Raw genomic sequence first — 4,355 nt, 5'->3', positions numbered from 1 at the left:
CACCCATCGTCGTTTACTGTGAGCTCAAATACCGCACTTCACATCAGAAGGAATCCTGTATTCCATGAGCACACCAAGCATATAGAAGTCGACTGTCACTTTGTCAGGGACAAGCTACAAGAAGGGCTCATTTCCCTTCACCACATTTCCACTGCAGATCAACTAGCTGACATCTTAACTAAGTCCCTCACTGAAGTCAAACACACTGCAGTCTTGGACAAGTTGTCAGTACAATCCTCACCTCCAACTTGAGGGGGGTATTGAGAGTATCTATTTGAGTATCTACTTACTTGTACTAGCTTAGTTACTTGTACTTTACTGCTTGCATAGTGTACTAGTTTAGTGGATTAGCTTAGCTGTTAGTCTAGTCATTAGCTTGGATATTTAGTTGTCACGACCCAAATCATGGATCATGCGGGCACCCACACTAACCCTCCCTGGTGGGCGAACCCTTCAGGTAACTATCTTAATTTGATACAACATGCGGAATAAATAATTTTATTATAAGAAATTCTCAAAATCTGGTCTAGACTCATACAAGAGCTTCTAAGAAGTTTACAATTTGAAGTAGATAATAGACTCAAACTAGATACGACTTCTGTTTAAGGATAGAGAACAACAGAAATCTAAGGAGAGACTCTGGGTTGCAATATCTCAAATAGCTCACCCAAACGCTTTTGACGAATGCCTCGAGACGGTCGTGAGACTCCGAACATCACCTGAAAATAACTCTACACTCCAGAAGGAGTGTAGCAAGAGTAGTATGAGCACAACACAAGGCTCGTAGGTATCATAGGCCGACAATGGTTAGTTCACGCATGTAAACAAGAAGCAACTAACAAATAAGCAGATAAGTAATCAAACACAGTCACACATCTAGCACATGAGAAAGTCTTGCAGTAACGATAGTCACAAGGGATTTCAATATCTCAGGTTATAAGCCTAGGGAGAATTATATAAACCTCGAGTCCATCAAGCCTTTAAAATAAATACTCACAAACAACAACTCAATAATTCACAAATCAAGAATCAATCAGAGAATGTGCCATGCAATGACATGAATGGCAATTCAAATGGAGTGCTATGCAATGCAATGTCGTGCTATGTAAATGTTATGCAATGCAGTAGTCACCTCTCACACTCCACTCTCGTACACACATGCTATGGCAATGCCTCATAGTCATGACCCATGGGGGACCCGCGAAGTCCATGTACCACTCGTGCTCTCCGGCAGAAACCTCGGAGGCTATCAATTACTCTCAATCTCCCAAGCAAAGACCCTCGAGAGTCTCTCTCGTCACTCTCAATCTCCGGCGAGTCTCTCTCGTCACTCTCTCTCGGCACGGAGTCTCAATCTCACTCAATCTCCGGCAAATACCTCGGAGTCTCTCAATCACTCTCCTCACCATTAGGACAACATAAAAGTAATATGCAAGCATGTCATGCATGATATCAATCTCAACTATATTACCAATATGCAAATAACAAGTACAAGTCATATTATTGTCCATGGCTCAATAATCAATATTACCCTTCCCTTTCATAAGGTGAGTGAGCTAGTATGTGATAAAGATACAACTAGGTGATAATTACATCACATAGCACATATAATATGGGATGCATGCCTCGCATGAAATCAACCTCAATAATCACCGCAGTCATAGGTTCCATAGATTCATACTAGGAAGTGTAATTCAATAGTTAATTTCTCAGTAATAACCTTCCTCTTCCATATGACCAATGAGATAAAAAAAGAGAGAGAAATTATATCAAGTGCATGACATCACGATACAAAGGTGACGACTCACATAACAATATCGCAATAAGTGGCGACGAACCCTTATAACAAGTATCACAATAATAGCAACAAGCCAACGTAATAACCGATAATATCAATCTAGATGGAATTTACCTCCACACCATGCTCGAAAACCTATCATGCTTTCCCGTCAATCACTACTATTTACATACGTTTTGCTAACCTAGAGTCTAGACATAAAGTAAGCCGTAACCTACCTCAATGCCGAACAGGTGTCACTAACTTTCACGCCAAAGCTTTTTCCTTCTGAAGTGCTTCCGAACGGACAAGGTCTATCAAATATATAATCTACATTAGAATACGAATCTAATAGCGCCCATATTGTTATACCTATATTCGAAATCCAAAAACGCACTCCAAAAAGTGGCCTTGGGCCCACAAAGGCATATTTGAAATTTTATTGAAAAATAATTTCACCCATTATCTAAGGATCATATAATTCGGCGCATCTCCTCTAAATAATTCACCCCATGCGAACTCCAAATTAATTCCAAATCACAACAACAACATCAACAACCTTATGTATGTCTAATACTACAATACCACCTATAACACCGCAATCAATATCCGTTATATGCGTCTAATACTACAATACCAATTGCCTTATTTTTATTTTCATCGCCACCATGTGTTTGTGTATATTTCTATTTATAACTCGTGTGTTATATAACTCAACTATAATATTAACATAATTTTATCCTCCACTACTATTATGCTGCATTATTATGTGTTCACCGTGTTAAGCTCATTTACTACAATTTCCAACCATCACCCATTTCTATAGTTGGTATATTCACTTTACTTCTGTCATTGATTCAACTGTTTCGTGTACATCATTGTATTTTGTTTCTAGATCACAATTATACAGATATATTGTTTTAACTTTCCACTCTTGTATATTGATAAAGTACTATTTGTTTGTTCTATTATGTCATTCTTACTACATAGTAATCGGTGTATACTTGCCCTATGTTACAACTATTATCATGCACATTATGAATATTAACATAATTTTCAAATGACAAATAAATATGTGTTAGCTGTTCATGTCATTATTGATTTTACCTACTTATGTCCTATTCGATTTTATCTTGATTATTTCTTTATGTATTCAGTTATTTATTACGCCTTGCATTCAGATTCTTATTGTAGTCTATCATACTTCCATTTATCACAATGCCTATTTCTTTTGTATGTATCTCTTTTTGTCATCATTGTTAGTAATATCATTTTAATGTTATATCATGTACAGTATATTGTAATTTGTCTCCCTAACATTTACTACTTAACCTTTCTTCTTTCATATTTTCATCAATTCCCACAATTTAGCAATGACCTAGATGAATTTGAATATATTTAGGAGAGGAGGATTCTTACCTTATGTGCCAAGAAATATTCTTCTTCCACCTTACGTCACTTCGAAGAAAGCCCGAACTCAACAACACGACAAAACAAACGACGAGATCGAAGCGGTGAGCGAAACCCGTCATAAGATTATATAACGTTGCTGCTTGCTTAATCTTTTAAGTACTGAGCCTAATGTTTATGGAGTAGTACGTTGCTGCTCACTTCTTTTTCATTTGCTGCTCAAGAGAAAGAAAATTGAAATAAAGTCACTGCCTATTTTCTAGTGTGGCCGAGGTTAGAATGTTTGGAAAAGGAAGTTGCAGCATATTTCCTTCTCAACTCTTTGCTTCAGCCAAAGTGAGATATATGTGTATATTTTCTATTAATGGGTACTGGGGACCGCACATGTGAAACATAATTAGTTTCCCCCAAGGTTCCACACAAGACTAATAATGATCCTAGTCAAAAGTTGTCTCATTTTTATTTAAATGGTGCTACTCCTTTTTTTTTTTTTTTTTTTTTAATTGTTTATTCCTCCACTCTTAGTACTACTAAATATTTAAACAACTTCCTTTGCCTTCTCTGGAAAAGCAAACACCTGAATCCACATTCCTCTACTCAATAATCCTCTTACCAATGAATTTGAAGGACCATGAAAGATATGACTTGTCTCTAATCTTTTGCTAGCCACCAAAGCAACGGTGCACCCACACTAAAATCATTATCCAAAATAATCTTTTTACTCAACCATTTTGTTTTATTTAAAAATTATCCACTCCGTCAAATACCATATTTGCCCACTTACGCCTTATATGTGTGCAAATAATATTCCTATGAATAAACTATTCTCACACATTAAATACATATGTTCTAAAATTTACTCGTCAATTAAATAACCGAATCACCCGTTATCGCAAGCTATAGACAGCAAGATTAGACCACGAAAAGGGTGTTTTAGGGATATTAGGCCTAAAAGTGCTAAACGATCAAATGGGTCATTACATTAGTTGAGATAGTCGGTTAGTTAGTTGCTAAGTAGAGCATACAGCTCACGACAGCGATACACAGTACACCTTGTATATATGTGGCTCATTTGTAATTAGCGGAGCAATCAATTCAGTTCACAAAATATTACTCTCATTTCTCCATCTTTGCTCTTCATTCCTTGCTCCTTCAATGGAGTTTGTTT

At 36.7% G+C, this 4,355-nt stretch overlaps 1 long non-coding RNA gene across 1 annotated transcript; it reads right to left on the bottom strand.

The window, feature by feature from the left end:
* Positions 1 to 482: 482 nt before the first annotated feature.
* Positions 483 to 4,126, bottom strand: LOC132068965 (uncharacterized). Its single transcript, XR_009417566.1, has 3 exons — positions 3,197 to 4,126; positions 2,017 to 2,091; positions 483 to 731 (listed from the first exon to the last, which is right to left on the bottom strand). It is a non-coding gene; the product is annotated as an uncharacterized LOC132068965 (long non-coding RNA).
* Positions 4,127 to 4,355: the final 229 nt, after the last annotated feature.

Source organism: Lycium ferocissimum, chromosome 1, assembly GCF_029784015.1.
Source record: "Lycium ferocissimum isolate CSIRO_LF1 chromosome 1, AGI_CSIRO_Lferr_CH_V1, whole genome shotgun sequence".
Lineage (NCBI taxonomy): Eukaryota > Viridiplantae > Streptophyta > Magnoliopsida > Solanales > Solanaceae > Lycium > Lycium ferocissimum.
This window is presented reverse-complemented; position numbering and strand designations above follow the sequence as displayed.